At 48.9% G+C, this 19,120-nt stretch overlaps 1 protein-coding gene across 5 annotated transcripts in view; it reads left to right on the top strand.

Moving 5' to 3' along the window:
* Positions 1–19,120, top strand: part of NEDD4L (NEDD4 like E3 ubiquitin protein ligase) — a 288,404-nt gene that overhangs the window by 86,495 nt on the left and 182,789 nt on the right. Inside the window, exon 1 of one of the 5 annotated variants that reach the window (XM_049782052.1) lies at positions 17,395–17,654. The exons of the other annotated variants lie outside the window; for them this stretch is intronic. The gene's annotated coding sequence lies outside the window, so the exon portion shown is untranslated. Of the gene's footprint in view, positions 1–17,394; positions 17,655–19,120 lie in introns of those variants that run through there. 5 annotated transcript variants of the gene reach the window in all.

The following is a 19,120-nucleotide window of genomic DNA, read 5'->3' as shown; positions in this document are numbered from 1 at the left end:
GGAGTTTTCTGTGCATGATTGTGAGCTGCCAAGACAGAATCAAATTGGTTGAGCCTCTTGGGATGGGGCAGGGGGTACAGTTGGGATAGGAAGGGCACGTTGCTCTGCCTCGTAACCAGTGGTGATAAATGGGTCCCTGGGCAGAAAGGTGGGGGAGGGGACAGTCTGTTTCATCCACTGTCAAATTACATTTTCCCCACGTGTAGGCAAGAGGCAGATGTGATGCTGGTTTTATATCCGAGACTCTATTCATGCGTGTCTGCTTTGATCTTTGCTCTTAAAGGCTTAGGAATTGTTTTTTCCTTTGCCCTCGAGGGAAACATCACAGCTGCTGAGTCTCCTCTGAATGAGGGAAGACCCAGAACCCTGGAGGCTCTGTCAGCTGTGTGTGTGTGTGTGTGTGTGTGTGTGTGTGTGTGTGTGTGTTGGGTTGTATTGTCTGTGACTGTATGTTGTATTGTGTGTTGGGTTGTATTTGTGCAACTGTGTGTTTTGTATGTGTCCATGTGCTGTTGGGCTTTATTGTGTGCACTGTGTGTATTGATTTGTATTATGTGCACCCAGGGAGACACTGAAACGGTGGAGAAGTAGCTGGAATCCAGAGTATTTCCTGTTCAATATGCAGAGGCCCAATGTCCCTGAAAGTCTCTATGATCTTGACTCTTCAGACTCACACGTATATGGGGGCCCCAGAGCTGGGTCCTAGGAGCCTGTGCTGTGCCCCTGATGGGCGCTGAAAGCCCACCCCACAGGTTTCTACTGGTTGCCGCAGGCTGGCACTGTTAGACTTACAGCCCCTTGAGCGCCCCCTGCAGGCATGAATGCCCAGGACCTGCCAAGAAACAGGGCCACATTCAGTATACTCTGGTCAGCAGCCCGGCAGGGGTGTCCTGTTTTTTTTTTTTTTTTTTTCTGCAGACAGCTCAAGGGTCATTTCAGTGGACAGAGGGAAGGATTTCTCGCCTTCTGTGCATGACTCTGTCGACCTCTCCACCAGAAGTGGCAGTAGGCCCTGACCCTCTCCTTTTTGGGACAAGGGTGTTTCAGATAGGTTTCCCATCCCCAACCCTTCCCTTTCCCTTTCCATCCCTCCCTCTATTCCTCCTTTTCCTTCTCCTCCCCTCCCCATCCTTCTCCTAGTATCTTTATTCTAGATTTTGTTGTTGTTGTTGTTTTTGGGACACACCCGGCAATGCTCAGGGGTTACTCCTGGCTGTCTGCTCAGAAATAGCTCCTGGCAGGCACGGGGGACCACATGGGACACCAGGATTCGAACCAACCACCTTTGGTCCTGGATCAGCTGCTTGCAAGGCAAATGCCACTGTGCTATCTCTCCGGGCCCAGATTTTTCTATCTTAAAGTGTTCTATATTTGTCTCTCAGTCTTCTTTTATTGGAGAAGATAGGACAGAATTCAAGAAAGTAAAATTATAAGGAAGGGAATGTTGCCAACCTGAACTGAGTCAGAAATGCAGAAATGAGAGCATTTCTGCGTGTGAAAGACAATGAAAACAATATTTCTATTTCCAAAAAGGAAATACCAGCCGGGCCCTGGGAGCCCAGCCCATAGGTGCTATGGAGATGGGCAGTGAGATTCAAAGTGGGGGTATGTGTCCCTGCTGGAAATCTGTCCATGGTGATTTCTGCCACAGAAGCTACAAAAGTCAACCTTGAGCCTAGGGGTTCCTCCAAACAAACTGGCCTCCCGGCCTCTCTTCAGATGAAAAATTACTCGGCATCCCCAGAAAATTACTTTCCTTAAAGAAACTGAAGTGAGTGCTCCTGTTCACAGCTGTCCAGCCCCTTGCAATGTTCCAGTGCCTGACATTGTTTAATGTACGGCCAATCTGTGGTCATTTCTGGTGCTGCATCTGGTCAGACTCTCTGACTGGGCCCAGTCTGAAAAACAGTGTTGGAAATCCCACCACCTGTTCCCTTACTCTGGGAGAGACAGTTGCTCAGACCTATACAAACAAGTTTGAGCTGCTGGTTCTTGGAAGGTAAATAAAAACCCCTCAGGCCAGTTTTGGGTAGCTTAGGGTGGGTTTCTGGAAAGGGAAAAGGGTTAAGGGGCACTTCAGGGTGATGGTGTCATGACAGGCCCTGGTTGTGGTAGGGTGCCTGACCCTGATCGTAGTGGGTATCTATCTGGTCCTGATCATGGTGAGTAGTTGGGCATTGTAGCATTGGGGTCCCAAGGATGCCCCAGAAGAGTCAATGCAAGATTCACACACTCTGGCTTGTGGCCATTGGCACACAGGCCAGCCGTTGCCAATCCCGGGAGTCTAATCATCACTCGCCCTCAGAGACTATATTTGGAACTGGAGTCCAGTCTCGTAGCAGCTCTGATTCCTAGATGAAACCATTTCATTGAGCCACAGGCTTGCCGATGACCAGATTCCAATCAGCATCATCTTGGGGGTGGGGTGCAACACTGCAGCTGCTGAACATTTCCTCCTTTTCAGGGGAAGCTGCCTCCAGTCCAGCTTCTGGAACTCCCAAGTGCTGTAGCTTTGCAGTCCTGCACGAAGACCTTGTGTGCTGTTCTGCTTCCAGGCAGAGGTGCCTGGAATATACATACATGAATAATCAATGAAGTTGACTTGGGTACGTCCAAACAGATGCTGTGACACATATTCTAAGTAGGAGTATTTTAAAGAGGGTGTTTCCCCTTGTGTCCAAATGTCTCAGGCCAGGGACCCCAAGGCTTTTGATGCTTCAAAGGGGATGTGCAGCTGGACTTCCCTGATCCAGATGAAGCACACTGGTCTGACCATTTGCCACACACTGGGCACAGGCCTCACCCGAGTGTGAGCTCAGGGCATTCCCAGCAGTGTGTGGTATGGAAACTAAGGAGACACTTCTGTGTTCTTCAATGGAATTCTCCATCCAAGCATCCTCTCTGAGCTGATGACAGCCCTGGCCCTCCTATTGCAGATGCTGGGACTTAGGTTTCTATGGTAGGAAGTAGAGACATGGTATTGAGGCAGAGAGCTAAGAAATTAGGTGGATGATGTGTCCAACTTGATCCCAGGTACCTTTTATTTTTAATTTAATACTTTATTTAAGTACCATGGTTATAAAATTGTTCATAATTGGGACTGGAGAGATAGCAAGGAGTTAAGGCGTTTGACTTGCGTGCGGAAGGATGGTGGTTCGAATCCCGGCATCTCAAATGTTCCCCCAAGCTTGCCGGGGGCGATTTCTGAGCGTAGAGCTAGGAGTGGCCCCTGAGCGCTGCCGGGTGTGACCCAAAAAACAAAAAAAAAAAATGTTCATAATTGAATTTCAGTCATAGAATGTACACCACCCTTCACCAGTACACTTTAACTGCCATCAGTGTCCTATGTCCCCAATTTCTCTCCCACCCACCTCCACTTGTCTCTAAGTCAGGACGCTGGGGCATTAAACCGCAGTCCATCCTAGGCTAGTGCTGGCAAGGCAGACACCTTACCTCTAGCGCCACCGTGCTGGCCCCGCCTTGTATATCTTTGATATTAACTTTTTATCTGATGAGTTTTGAGTGAATAGTTTCTCCCATTCCCTGAGTAGCCTTTGTATCCTAGTCACTGTTTCCTTTGAAGTGCAGAAACTTCTCAGTTTAATGTAGTCCCATTTTTTAAATCTTTGCTTCTACTTGCTTGGACAGTGGTGTTTTCTCCTTGAAGATGCCTTTAGTTTCAGTGTCATGGAGTGTTTTGCCTACTTTTCCCGGAAACCTTATGGTTTCATGTCTGATATCCAGGACTTTAATCCATTTTTATTTGGCCTTTGTGCATAGTGTTAAAGTGAGGTCTGAGCTCACCTTATTAAATATTTTATTTTCAAGTTGTTGTTTTTTTTTTTGTTTTTTTTTTTTGTTTGTTTTTTGGGGCTTTATTTTTTTTTTTTTTGGGCCACACCCAGCGTTGCTCAGGGGTTACTCCTGGCTGTCTGCTCAGAAATAGCTCCTGGCAGGCACAGGGGACCATATGGGACACTGGGATTCGAACTAACCACCTTTGGTCCTGGATCAGCTGCTTGCAAGGCAAACACCACTGTGCTATCTCTCCAGGCCCTTATTTTCAAGTTTTAATGCTTTATTTTATTTTATTTTTTTGAGAACATACCTGGCGGTGCTCAGAGCTTACTCATAGCTCTGTGTTCTGTGGTCACTCCTGGGGGGCTTGGGAGACCTTATAGGGTACTGGGAATCGACACCCAATCTGCTGCATACAAAACAAACTTGCTGCTGTACTATGGCTCTGGACACACAGTAAAGACTCCCAAACGGACATTTTTAAATATTTAGTTAAACCAGCAGGTCCAAGAAATGCGATTTGAATACTAGTGAGACCATGTGACTTGAGATCTTTTGCTTGTCTGCACACAGTTTTTTGGTCTGGAGTGTCCAAGTATTTGGAACTGGGATTATTTTTTTTTTCCTCCAGAAGGATCAGTCTCTGCTGGGCATACCTTTGACCAGGCACCCCAGGGAGGGACTGAGTGTTTTCTCTACCCCCTCCCTGCACCCCAGCCTCCCCACTAGTGTTCTCCCAGCCCCTTGGCTCCTACCTCACCTACTGTACTTATTTCTCCTGCATCTGCGTGTGCTCGTGTTTCTTTCTTGCCGCTCTTACCCTTTCCATATCATTTCAAAATTGCTGGTGTCATGCATTGTTTGTTCTAGAAATCTTTTAAGAACCTGGAGCATTGGGTTAGACTTGCTAGACAGCTCAGGAACATGCATATGCCACTTTCTTTCTCACTCCTCCCAACTGTGACACCAAGAACACCTTGTAAGAGAGCCTCACCCTTCCCCCTCTGCTCTGCAGCCTGGAGTCCCCAGGAAGGGCCAGGAAGGGCTCCCTCACCTGGATGCTTCCCAAGTGGTTCTTCTGCAGTCACCTTGGTGCTTCGGGGGACTTGCTCCCTCTAGTGGCCAGTCTCATTTTTCATTTGAGTTTAGAAAAATCTAATCTAAATGAACTTGGTTTTCCACATAAATTGGGCAAACCTTGTTTGTTTTGGCAAAGAAAAACCACTATCTCAAACGGAGATACTTATTCAGAGGACGAATAATTTTACCATAAACATTTTTTATTTTTCACATAGTTGGGTATAAAGCATTTACATATAGCATTGTATATAAAAACCTTCCCACTCCCAACCCATTTTTTTCCTTTTCATTTATTTGCCAAATGATTTCCTAAAGTTTGGCCAGAATACAGCAGGTAGGATGCTTGCCTTACATGAGGATGATCTCCAGCATTACAGAAACAGGGTCCCCTGAGCATTGCCAGGAATAATTCCTGAGTGCAGAGCCAGGATTAAGCCCTCAGTTTAGCCAGGTGTGGCCCCCAAACAAAACAAACCAAAGATTTCCTAAAGTTGTAGAATCTTGAACTTAAAATATATGAGCTACCAATTTTCTGATTACAGGAAGAAAGGAAATGCTTTAATTGAAAATAGGCCTACCCCCGTCTCCAAACTGGCTCCACAGACTCAGCATTTGTATTTTCAGCATTTTCTGGATGATAGTCAATCTCTGGCAAAGAATTTTTAGGTGTGTGCACCTGTTTTTGATATGGACAGCTTGGCCAAACCCTGCCCGTGAGTTACGTCTCTGCTGGTTAGGGGAGACGGCCCGGTGTGAACTGGTGTGGATAGATATGGACTGGTGCTCTCTGTTCAGGAACGTTTTGAGGTTGGAGAGTGGTCACTGGAGAAACAGCTGCATCCATGATTTGAGAAGGGGCTCAGCACAGTCTGGGGTTTCGGTGGTTTTCTGTGGCCATATCTTTTTGAGGACAGAGAAGCAAGCCCATGTCTTGAGTAGAGGATCTTTTGGCAGGGGGTTTGAGTGCTGATATTGTGAGCACAGGGGCCTTGCAGAATAAGACCGAGACTGGGGCTCCCACCCACTGTACCATCACTCCCTCATCCCCCTGCACCCTCATGTCTTTGGATGCTTGTAGCTAACTACACAGAGCACACACCCTGTTTTTCCCCAAAAAGAAACTCTGTTCTTGCTTCCTTTTTCCTTCATCCACCCCTTTTGAGATGTAAAGACCGTTGGTATACTGTAATTTCCAGCATATAAGACGACCCCCTAATTTTACAGTTAAAACATAGGGTTAGGCCTATATTCGCTGTATCAGACAGAACGTTCCTGTGCTGCAATTGTATGTACCACAGTGAGCCAATCACAACAAGCAAAGGTTCAAAGGTTATACTGTAATAGACTTCCTCTCTGACTCTGGCCTATCTGAGCAGGCTTTTTACAGTGTAGATCCGGGTACAGAACATTGTGCAATTTGCATGCGTAAGAAGCCTGCTTGGATTGGCTGAGTTAAAGAGACGGCCCGAGCAGCCTTGAAGAGATTGGTGCAGGATTGAGTTGGAAAATTCATTTTGTGGCAATATCCAGACAATTTTCTTTTAGCAGCATATCAAAACATTTTTCGGGATATACTTGGCATATAAGACGACCCCCGATTTTCCATTGACTTTTCTTCGTTTCAAAAGTCGTCTTATACACTGAAAAATACGGTAATAGTCTTCATCCTAATCAGTATATTCCTTTTTGTTGGTGCTTGGCAAATGATTGGATGGAAGCACCTTTGGATTGGTCTCTGACCCTACCTGTCCTCCACCCCAGGGTTTGGTCTTGCACTTCCCAATGAAGACTCTGAGTCTCAGGGAAAAACTACTTGCAGTTTTGGTTTTTCTACTACTGAGCTCTCTGCTTCTTAGGAGCATAAGGCTTGCATGTGGAAGTTCCTGGACCTGTTTTATCCCCTTAACCATGTGTGGATTATTTCCTGTGTTGGCATTTGCTTCCAGACCGGTGACTTCCCAATCCCCTAGGTTTGGGGCTTGAGGCTTCTGCTACAAAGACTGGGCTTGATTAGATTAGCACAAGACAGGTACTTTTGTCTGTTAACTATGTCTGCTCTCCCTCCCAGGTGGATTGAGTCTGGTCAATAAAGATCATAAGGGGAGGACTGTCCCAGCTCAGTCTTCCAGGCTGCAAGCACCCTGACCCCAAGTCTGTCTTGTCTATGTTTTTGTTTTGGGGCCACACCTGGTGGTGGCGCCCAGGGGTACTCCTGGCTCTGTGCTTAGAAATCGCTTTTGGCAGGCTTGGGGGACCCTATGGGATGCTGGGGATCAAACCCGGATCCGCCCCAGATCAGTCCGGTCCTGTTCAAGGCAAATACCTTACTGCTGTGCTATCAGTCCAGCCCCTGTCTGTTTTTCTTAACCCTTGCATCTCCCCTGCTTCAGACCCCTTCACTGAGGTTGGGTTACAGCAAGTGGAGCCTCTACAGATGCTGACACAGTGCTGCCCAGGCCAGAGAGAGCTCTTGCAACTTGTGGCATGGCAGGGACTTGGGGGTACACTCGGGGCTTGGACTACCTCCATGGTTTGAAGATAACTCACTGTAGGGTTGCTTTCAGGGGCATAGTGCCACCCACATATTATGGACTTGTGAGCAAATACTGGGTCTTCACTGCTTTCTTTAGATACTCCAAAACCAGCCAGTTTGGGATGTAGCTGATGAACACCCCAACCCCTCTCCATGTGTATATGAGGGGATAGGCTAGGCTTTTTGGATATACCTGTGCACATGCTGAAGGTCCTGTGGTCCTGCTTGGTGCTGCCATGGTAGTTTTCAGGGGCTCCCCCTCCCATATTCTGCCCTCATCTACTTTGGGGGCCATTGTGCAGGGGGTTCCTGTGGAACTTGGTTCTCTGAGCCATGTGCTTGCATGCGGTCCCTCGTTTACCCATCAATCCTCTGTTGCAAGATGGGGGTGCCATGAGGGTCACAGTGATCCCCAGGGAACAGTGGAGATGTTTCTCTGCTAGAAAAATGGGGTTTGAGAGATTTCCGCCTAAGAAATGGCCTTTTAGGGACCCACTAGGAGATAGGGTCACTCTCCTTTATCTTGCACCAGCTGATACCAGGTTCCTGAACCCTAACATGGGGATGACTCACCCCATCGCTGTGCCCTACACTCCTGTGCTCTCACAGTTCTACGGAGGGTCTCCCTTCCACTCCCCAGAATTTAAGCAAAACCCTGTAGTCAGTCCCCCAGCAAACACACCTCATTCTTGGGGTACGCATCTTCAGGTTTGACCTTGGCTTCTTGGAACTGCCAAGCTACTCTTTGCCCTAAAAACCTCGAGTAGAAACACGGTTGATTTAGAATCTTTAATGTCTTTAAGTGCTGCCCCTCTTCCCTATTTAGACTCTTATTGCTCATTTTAACTTTGAGAATCAGAAGAGTTCCCGGTTCTGTGTTCTTCGGGCCCTCAGCTCTGTGGAGAGCAGAGGGGGTGCAGTTGCCACCCTGGAAATCAGGAGCCTTCCAGGGGCTCCCATGATACACTGTTCCCTGGGATCTCTTCCTCAGAGCCTGGATAGTCAGTGCGTCAGTGGGAAATTTGGAATTGATTATGGATGAAGTAGTTTGAGAATAGTGCAGAATCCACTGTCCTCCCACACAGGAATCCGCTGTCCTCACTGTCCTCCCACATGGGAATCTACTGTCCTCACCATCCTCCCATGTAGGAATCCACCACTCTCTCAAGCCAGAATCCATCATCCTCCCAGATGGGAATCCACCGTCTTCACTGACCTTCCATGTGGGAATTCACTGTCCTGACAATCCTTTCACATGAGAATCCACCATCCTCACTGTGCTCCCACATGGGAATCCACCATCATCACCCTCCTCCCACAAGGTAATCCACTGTCCTCACCCTCCTCCTACACAGGAATCTATTGTTCTGACAATCCCTTCACATGGGAATCCACCATCCTTCCACACAAAATCCATCATCCTCATCATCCTCCCACTTGGGAATTCCCCCATCCTTACCACTCTCCTTATTTACTAGCGAACAGGTTGTCTTGGTCTTTCTCCCCACACATCACTGAGATTTGTGTTTTCTCTTAAGTACATTTGAAGATGAATTATGAAAAGCAAACTGCCAGGCCCTGGGACACAGCAAGCGTCTGCGGTGTGTAGACATGGTGGAGTGCTCTGTTCTTCCTGGGGTGCTAAGGGCCCTCCTCCATCTCCTCGGACACATGTGGCCCAGCACTGGCTTACTCTGCTCAGCTGAGAGGGAGGAGAACCGGGTCCTAGCAGCTTCCAGGGGGGCATTAGCATAGGCCAACCCTCCCTTCCTCAGTCTGGGGCACCCCTCTCCAGTTGCTTCCACTGCATAGGGACACTGAGACAGTACCAGGTCCTCACCTGCACACTGCGATTTGAGTCCGCGCTGTCCCCAAAGCACATCCTGGAGGGGCTCTGTGGATATGTGGAGGCCTGAGGGTTACAGCTACCTCAGGCGTGTTTTCTGCATGCAGTTGAGCACAGTTATGGGGCGGAGACCTTCCCTGAGGACCCTCACCATCACCCCCATCCCCATCTCCTGTGCAGGCTGGTCCAGGCATTCAGTGCGGGCAGATTGGAGCCAGAACATGCTAATAGAGCCCTTGACACATGTCCCCTGGCCCTTGTTGGCGTCACTTAGGACCCTTCCTAAAGACATGAATGTGAATTCTGAACTCAGATTCAGCTTCGCAGGGAGAGGCAGGAGGAGGGTTTGGGGTCCCTAAGTGGGACCCTAGGTGCACCGCCATGTCCCCCAGGACACATGGGATGCATCGTCTGTAGCTTTGGCTACTGGAAGCTCTTCCTCCCCTCTGACCCTTCTCTTGATCTTGGCAGAGGATGGTTCCAGCCTCCCTGCCTGCCCCTGGGAGTCCTGCCTGTGAGGCCATCACAGAGACTGCTCCAGGATCAGCGACAGTGAATCATCATTCAGGGTTTGTCCACTGTTGCTTTCTGGCCAGGAGGAGCCTGTGCCCAGCCTGAGGCCTGAGAGTGGCTGCTGTGATCGGGCAGCAGAAAGTAGCCTTTTTTTTTTTTTAGCACTGACTTTCCACAGAGCCAGGAGTGGCCCATTTCTCCCTGGTGCCTTTGTCAGGCAGGAGGGCTGGGAACAAAAGAAACATCTGGAACCTGCCCAGGGATGCCAGGCAAGACAGAGGACACCTGGCCTTGCCCTTGCAGCTGCCCACACTCCAGGAAACCTGTCTCCTGCTGATGTTTGTTCCACATGTGGCTCTGGGTGTTGAAGTCTTCAGAGAAACCAGTGTTGCCAGCTGAGATGCTGGGAGAAGGGTGCTGCCTCCCTCTCTAAAGGCCAGGCCAGCTTTTGTCTCCTCAAGTTAACACCCTCTGGCAATACCCCATCCTGCACCTTAAGGCCCTGGGTGAGGCTTGGGGACTCTCTGCTTTCTTTGTCTGAACCTTGAAACCAAACCACAGGCGTCTGCTTTCAGTGTGGACAAAGCAGCCGGCTGAGGAAAGGGCTTAGGAACAATGAATCAGGGATAAGATGTAGCTTCAGTGGAGCTTGGTGCTGCCAATCCCCTGCCTTCTGTAGTCTCCGGGCCGGTGCTGGGCCCCAGGGCCACCTGGGTCTGCCACAAAGGTTCAGGACAAGGCCAGGATCACTAGCTCCAGGACTGGCCTAGACCTTGTGGAGTCTTGACCTCTCTGGATCAGGATCCAGGATTATCCTCAGAGGAGGGCCGGGACCCACCCTGGGCCTTTCTCTTAACACGAAACACCTGTCACTGCTGCCCCCTGCAGTTTAGGATGAGGAGACCATTCTTGGGGTTGGTTGTGAGGATGTGGGGCTACCCAAAGATCTGCTCAGTCCCCTTAAGCCTTTTCTTCTATTGTCTCCTTGTGCTGTTAGCTCCCTTCTCCCTCTCTCAAGGGGAATTTAGCATCTTTCATTTTGTTGCTTTATTTTATTTATTTATTTTTGTTTTTTGTCTTTTGGGCCACACCCGGCGTTGCTCAGGGGTTACTCCTGGCTGTCTGCTCAGAAATAGCTCCTGGCAGGCATGGGGGACCATATGGGACACCAGGATTCGAACTAACCACCTTAGGTCCTGGATCGGCTGCTTGCAAGGCAAACACCGCTGTGCTATCTCTATGGGCCCTTGTTGCTTTATTTTATTGAATAAATCATGTTGCTTAAATAAAGATATTATTATGTTACTATTATTATTTTTGGGGGGGTTGGGTCACACCCAGCAGTGTCGCTCAGGAGTTACTACTGGCTCTGTGCTCAGAATTCACTCTGGGGGACCATATGGGATGTCAGTATTCGAACTACCATCTGCCCTGGATCGGCTGCGTACAAGGGAGATGCCCTACCTCTGTGCTATCTCTCTGGCCCCTATTATTATTATTATTATTTATTATTTTTGGTTTTTCGCCCACACCTGATGACGCTCAGGGGTTACTCATGGCTATGCGCTCAGAAATTGCTCCTGGCCTGGGAGACCAAATAGGATGCTGGGGATCAAACCAAGGTCCATCCTAGGTCAGCTATGTGCAAGGCAAACACCCTACCATTGTGCTATTGCTCTGGCCCCAAATAAAGATATTGTTATTATATTATTATTATTATTATTATTATTATTATTATTATTATTATTATTATTATTATTATTGTTTGTTTGTATTTGGGCCATACCCAGCAGCACTCAGGGGTTACTCTTGGCTCTGTGCTCAGAAATTGCTCCTGGCAGGCACATATGGGATGCCGGGATTCGAACCACTGTCCTTCTGCATGAAAGGCAAACGCCTTACCTCCATGTTATCTCTCCAGCCCCTGAGTGGAATTTTCTTACTGAAAAAATAAAATTAGGGGCCAGTGAGATAGTACCTGGGTTAAGGGCCTTGTATCCGTGTCGCCCTGGCTTGAACCCTCAGCACTGCATGTGGTCCCTTGTGCAAAGCTCTCCTAGCTAAGTAACTCCACCAGGTGCCTTTCCCTTTCCTGTGGAATTTGCTACTGTTAGGGTTCAAGGAGGAAGGATGAGATGACACAATTGAAACAAAGCAAAGCAAAGCTTTGTTTCTGTTTACCAGCATGTCCCAAGCTTACCGGCCAGGGCCTCCTCTCAGAGAAGCATCCCCCCTGTGGGCTACAAGCAAGTTTATATCGAGTTTTTCACACAAGGTAAATTTTATTCTGTTATCCTCAAAACTGATTGGCTAATGTCTAAGGGACTTTCCACAGTTCTTGCTATCTTAACTCTAACAAGATATCTGCTGTAGCCAAGTTTCCTGAGGCAGTATATATAGTTATATATAGTTTCTAAGGGCCTTGAGAGCCTGAGAGAGCTGTGAGATTTTTGCAAATGGAAACAGCCTTGTTAGCCTTAAATCAACAAAATGGAGTCCCTTCTGCTCTAGACTCTACACTGCAACAGGAAAGGCAGCCTTTGATATGCTCTAATACATACCAGTGTCTCATCTGTACCTGGAATGTTCTGTCCAGATGTGTGTTAAGCTTGGTCCTGCTCTGAGGGAATCTTGGGCTCTGCATAGCTGATGACAGTTGCCAGGGCTGAGGTTGGATCATACCCCGAGTTTCATGGGCTGAGGTGTGGGGGGAAGCCCAAATTATATCTGCCTTCATCCTCTGAAGCTTGTCACGAAATCCTGGCATGAATCTAGGACTTAGTGTCAAAGCAAATGGCTCAGATCTGTGCACACTGACAGCACTGAAGATGCCACCAGTCTTCACAGGCATGAGGTAGACAGGCTTCGTGCCAGTCCCAAACCTGGCATGTGGGGTAAGGTGATGGATTAGGAGTCCCATTGGGGCTCCTTTGCTTGTGAGCCTGGAGCACAGACCTGAGGCTGGCAGGACACCAGAGATGTGATTGTGTTTTTGGAGCACAAATTTGTCCTGAATTGCAACATCAGTTGCCTGGCAAGTGGAGGTAGGACCAATGGGTAACTCCAGAAGGATGTTCTCTGAGAGGTGTTCTGATTTGTGGAAGGTTCTAATGCTGTCTTTAGTCAGATACACCTTGTTTGGGCAGATGTTCCAGCTTCCATGCTGCAGTATAGCTGGTTGAATCGTTCATTGGGGGCTTTGCACATGGTGCTCGTTACTCACAGGATGGGTGGTCCAGCTGCCTGGACTGTTTGCTGCTGAGCAGAATGGAAGACACCAGTTCAGTGGCCAGGTTAGTTGGTGCCATACAACCATAGGGATTTACATCTATCTCTGGCTTTGGGTCTCTAGCCAGCAGGGTAGTGCTGGGAGCTGGTGGAGAACTGAATTTAGGGTCTCTAGGAACTTACCTGCAGTTGTTTATTTGTGTTTTTTTGTTTTGTTTTGTTTTGGGGGCCACACCCATTGACACTCAGGGTTTACTCCTGGCTAGGCGCTCAGAAATCACTCCTGGCTTGGGGGAACCATATGGGACACCAGGGGATCGAACCGTGGTCCGTCCTAGGCTAGCGCTTGCAAGTCAGACGCCTTACTTTGCCACTGCTCCAGCCCCTGCGGTTGTTTATTTGAATCTACTCTAGAACATGGGCCAATATATATATATATATATATATATATAATATATTCCAATGTATATTTAATATTTTATTTAATATTTATTTAAATATTTAAGTAAAATTATTGTTTAAATTAAATTATTTAAGTAACTAATATTATCTTTATATTTATTATATATTTTTTGTTGTTTGTGTTTGGGCCATACCCAGTGGTGCTCAGGAGTTACTCCTATATCTGCCCTCAGGGATCCCTTCTGATAATGCTCAGGGAACCATTTGGGTTGCTGGGGGTTAAATCTGGGTCAGCTGTGCACAAGGCAAACACCCTATCTGCTGTACTATCACTCTGACCCCTATTTATTTTTACTTTTGATTTTTATACCACACCTAGCAATGCTAAGGGCTTTCCCCCCTGGCTCTGCACTCAGGAATTACTTCTGGCTTTGCTCAAGGGGCCATATGGGATGCCAGGTATTGAACCCATGTCGGCCCAATGCCAGACAAATGCCCTACCCACTACATTATCTTTCCAACCCCAAAATAATACTTTTTTTAAAGGACCCTTCTATCTATAGGGCCGGAATTCTCCTGATTTTCTGTCCTTGATGGAGGATTAGAATTGATGGCCCACAGTGCTGGAGCATGTGAGTTCCTACCCTGCATGGTCCCTTATTAGCACTATGCTGGGAGTAGCCCCTTAGCAGTTCTTTGGTGTCAGGCCTGACACCTGAAAAACTTAATAATAAAATTTCAGCTGACTTGAAAGGAGCAGTTTTCAGCTGTTTGTACTAGGACCACTGCTGGCCTGCAGGAAAAGTCCCTGTCCCTTACAATGATTCCTGCCTACTGCATAATAAGCACCTCACTCAGAGGCTGGAAACCACTGCATTAAGGAGCTGAGATTGGATAATTAGGAAACAGAGAATTATTACAGGGGTTAAGCTAAGGCCCATGCCTTGTGAGAGGCTGACCCTGGTTCCATCCCCAGGTGCATCTGGTCCCTGAAGCATACCTGGGTGCAGAGACCCCAGAGTACCTTTGTGTGTGGCTTCTGAGACCCTGGTCCCCACTGGGGTGCTGGGAACTGCATCTTTGCATTAAACCACTAGCTCAGTTTCCTGATGAGCACTGCTTGGGGGCATCTTCTCCATTCAGAGTCGTGACTGAAGGAGGAGAGTTTCGTTAACCGTGGCCTGCATGGCTTGTGTGACTTGGAGAGAGTGTTGGTGACATTTGCAGAAGTTTTTATGATGCTAATGGAAGGGTTGGAGTGATAGTATAGTGGGTTAGGCACTTGCCTTGCACGAGGCTGACCCAAATTCAATCCTTGGCATCCCATATCACTGGTACCACCAGGAGTAATTCCTAAATGCAGAATTAGGAGTAATCTCCGAGCATCACCCAGTGTGACTTCCCCTAAAACTGATTCTAAGGGAGCGTGTGTGTGTGTGTGTGTGTGTGTGTGTGTGTGTGTGTGTGTGTGTGTGTGTGTGTGTGGGAGTGGGGCCCTCATGGCCCATCCTAGATAGGAGCCGTTTCCAAAGAATGCATGTTCTTTGAGTTGTCTCCCCCATCAGATTAAATGGAGAGGGCTGTGTCCTGCCTCTTCTGAATTAATCCAGTCTAAAAATAAATGTCCACCAGGGGCTTCATTCTGTAATGGTTGCCAAAAGGAAAAAAAAGATGCATTAGAGGCAAAGCAAGTGAGAAAGGCTGGGCTCAATGTGACTGCAAGCCCTGAGCTCCTGCTGCCTTTCCTCTATGAATGCAGCAGCTTTCGGGTTCGTTCCCAGCAGATGCTGCCGAGCTGGGAAGGATTTGCCAGCTGTGGCCCAGCTGGTCCTCCAGAGGCCCTTCGGCAGCTGCCTAGAGACCCCCATGTGTGGTCTGGCCTCCCGGCATGTTTGATTGGAGATCACTGTGTTCTTAGGGCCAACCCCAATTGCATCTGTTGTGGTACTTCCCCGAGTTTTTGCTACATGGCCTCCCTTTCTCTCTGTTGGTCATCTGCAGGAGTGTAGAGTTTCTCTAGGAGCCTCTGTTCAGACCTGGGGGTGTCCTATTTTAGGCAGCTTCTCCCAGATCTCTTGGAAGGTAGGCCACAAACCCTTTGAGAGGTGTGTGTGTGTGTGTGTGTGTGTGTGTGTGGTGTGTTTGTGACCTGCTTTCCAGTATGCTCCCTCCTAAACTCTGTAGATCAGCTTTCTCTTAACCTAGACTGGCTCTCCTGCCACCTGGACTCACCCACTGGCAGTCTATGTCATGTGACTCTGGGGTCCTCCATTATCCCTTTTCTTGGGTTAGTGACGTCTTTGCTTCATGGCTCCTGGTGGATCTGGCTCAGAACCCTTCTGGGAAATCTGGCTCTGGGCTCCTCTTTGTCTCCACCTGTCTCAAGACTGTCATTCCCTGAAACAGATGATCTGATGTTGGATTGGGGAGAAAATCCTGGATCCTAGGGAAGATCTTGAATTTCCCCTTCTCATGTGGGATAGAATCGATGCATAAGTCATGGGGAGAGTGTGGGTTGGTAAGATTTGGGAGATAAGGGAGCTGGTCAGAGTTATGGTCTGATGAATCCTAAAGTCCATTTGCACATAGAAGGGTAGTTACTGCAGTGAGGGCCGTGGTTGTAATACTCAGGAGCAGCCACCAGATGAGGCAATTTCTTGATCCTTGTGAGACTGAGCCACCCTGGGATTGTTCCTGTGAGCTGGGCCTTGACTGGACCCCATCATGGGCATCCACGTCCCTCTGTCTAAAACTGGGAAAAGTGGCTTTGGATGTGTGATCTTGGAAGTAACTGGACAGGGTGGCTCTGTTTGTACAAGCAATTGCTTTTTTTAGAGGCAGCAGGACCTTCTGACTGAATTGCATGTCTGTCTGCTCCGTCTGGCACGTGGGCCTGTCTCAGTTTCGCTATAGGAAGTCCAGAAACTGGGGACTAAACTGCCTCCAGCTCAGGCTCCCACTGGGCTCCTGGCACTGTGGGACTGAGGGGCATTGGGTGCAAAGAATAAAGGGGCCTTGTAACCTGCCAGGGCTCAGATATTGGAATCTGACTTCCCCACCCCAACCTGGGCAGGAGTGGTGAGTGATTGGGGTGGGTCAGTGCTTTTAGGACCCATAGAGAACCTGCCCTATCCAAGGTATATGTGTGTGTGGGGTGGGGTGGAGTGCTTTAGGTGTCCACGTGCTTGATCTGCTCTAGATGAGGAACCAGAGGCCCAAGGGACCGGGGATACCTGAGATGGTAGAGACAGAGCCCAGAGCTCTGGTGTCTGAGAAATTTCCTGTACAGTCTGCAGGTGAAGGCACAACGAGAAGATGGAGACAGTGGGGTGCAGAGGAGGGCAGCACAGTGATGGAGATGGTGTGGGAGTTCACGCTCCTTCACTCCTTCCTTCCTACATACTTCCTTACAGCATTGGCAGGAAGCTTGGGGGGCAAGCCCACATACTAAGAGCTCTGTATGCTTCTGTGTTTTAGGGTTTCAGTTTCCTGCCTTGTGCACAAGCCCCAGGAATTAAACCCTTTGAGTGGGCTCAGAGCTTTCCTCATGCCCTAATGGCTCTGTGGGTCGTCTGGGGGTCCCAGGGCCTCCTGTTCATGGTGTTGTGTCTCTTTAGGCCCCAAAATCCCCTTAGTCATTGGCTCTGCAACCACTCCACTGTTGAGTGTGCTCTCTTGTCCAAGGGTGGGAAAGAGAGAGAGAGAGAGAGAGAGAGAGAGAATATGAGAGAGAGAGAATATGAGAGAGAGAGAATATGAGAGAGAGAGAATATGAGAGAGAGAGAATATGAGAGAGAGAGAGAATATGAGAGAGAGAAGAGAGAGAGATTGCAGTGTGTAGAGAGGAGAGAGTGAAGGATTTGCTCACTCACAGAGAGGCTACAGCTTGCAGAGAGAGAGAACGTGACTTGAGCAGGGGTGGGGAGAGCTTCATGGGGGGAGAGGGAGAGAGCAAGCGCAAAGAGCGAGCCCATGAGCTTGCAGTCTAGACAGGATTCAGAGTGGTACCAGCCGGTTCAGCTCCAGGGTGTCTGGGCCAGAAGAGAGTGACCCATTGGGCCCCCGGGTGGGAGCTGCTGCAGAAACCTCCCACCCGGAGTCCCCGTGGGCCACCTGTCAGCTGGGGGGAACTGTGAGAGACACCAGGAATCTGCCTCCTGCTGCTGCCGTTGTTAGGGAAACAACCAGGGGCTGGGCTGAGTCTAGACCAGCCTCTGCCTTGCCTGGGAAAAGGCGGCTTTCTCCTGAAACCCGGTAAGTGCCTTCCTGCATCTGGTCAACCTTCAGGAACATTCACTGCTATCCATCCATTAGCTGTTCTAATCAAAACGTGCAGGATTGAGGGAATTGTGGATTCTTCTCCATTTGTCTCTCTGTATATATGTTTTTCTCTCTCCTTCCCTCCCTCCATTGCTCACACGGAGCCAACATGTATGCGCTGAAGAACCTTTCCATCATTCATGTTTCTCTGCCGTCATCCCCCATTGCAGCCTGTTTCTCCTACGCCAGAACAATGCTCACCCGCATTCTGCTCCCCCCTGCTCCGTCTCCTTTCCTCCCTCCTCTCCCCTCCGATAAATCCCTGTGTGTGTCAGCCAGTATTCCCGAAATCTCAGAACAAGGCTCTGTTGAACGAGGTTTGGGGGTTTGGGTTTGGGGATAAAGCCCAAAGGGGGGAGTCAGGGACGGAGCCTCCTTTCAATGTGTTCCTGGTAGATGCAACAGGGCGTGGAGTCTGTCTGGCTTTGCGCACACGCAGGTCCTTGTGTGGCTGTGGTTGGTCTTGGCTAATGCTTGGGGCCCTGTGTGGGCTCCTGATTGTTGAGGTGTGCCCCCCCTCTCCACTGCAGCATCCTTGCAGGGAATGCGGGAGTAGGCCCATGTGACTCAGAACCCTTCTTGCTGGCTTCCCAGATTCAAGGGTTTTGTTTTTATTATGGATATAAGGAACTTGTAAAAATTGTAATTGAGGCACCAGAGAATTAGATCACATCATCTTGGTACCCCCATCTCCATTTTCCTCAGTGCCCCCAACATCTACACTTGTGGTCCTTTGAAGAAAAAATAAGAGAGAGAGAGAGAGAGAGAGAGAGAGAGAGAGAGAGAGAGAGAGAGAGAGAGAGAGAGAGAGAGAGAGAGAGAGAGAGAGTGTTTGGCTTGTTAGGGGGCCACACCCAGCTGTGCTCATGACTCAGTCCTGGCTCTGTGCTCAGAGGTCACTCCTGGAGAGGTTTGGGGGACCCTATGGGATGCAAACTGGGGTTGGCCTTGTGCAAGGTAAGCACTTACACTCTTTCATTTTCTCTCCAGACCCATAAAACTGCCTTTTACATTTTCTTGACTCCTAAGTTAAGGGCTTTGCTTGGGCTGTCACACAGCCTGCGGGTGGAAGTTAACCCCTGAGAGACCATCTGTCTTTCTGCTTTTGCGAGTCTTGTCACTCATGGGAACCAGCCCTTTCCTTTCTTCTTTGTTTTCATTCCTTCGGCTGCTGTATCGCTGGAGGAACATTGAATTCTGGGATGGAAGCATCGAGCAGTGCTTGGGAGAGACATGAGGAGAAGGGACCAGAAGCTCTGGGGATGGCCCTAACCAGGATAGGGATGCATGGGGGTGGGGGGAGGTTCAAAGAGGGAGGCCAGATGGAACTGATCAGGCCATCATGTACCAAGTGGTGCTCTAGCCTGACTATGGATTTGAACCTGGACCTAGGGTGCAGG

This window comes from Suncus etruscus, chromosome 10, assembly GCF_024139225.1.
Source record: "Suncus etruscus isolate mSunEtr1 chromosome 10, mSunEtr1.pri.cur, whole genome shotgun sequence".
Classification (NCBI taxonomy): Eukaryota; Metazoa; Chordata; class Mammalia; order Eulipotyphla; family Soricidae; genus Suncus; species Suncus etruscus.
The sequence above is the reverse complement of the archived record's forward strand: the minus strand, read 5'-3'. Positions and strand labels throughout refer to the sequence as shown.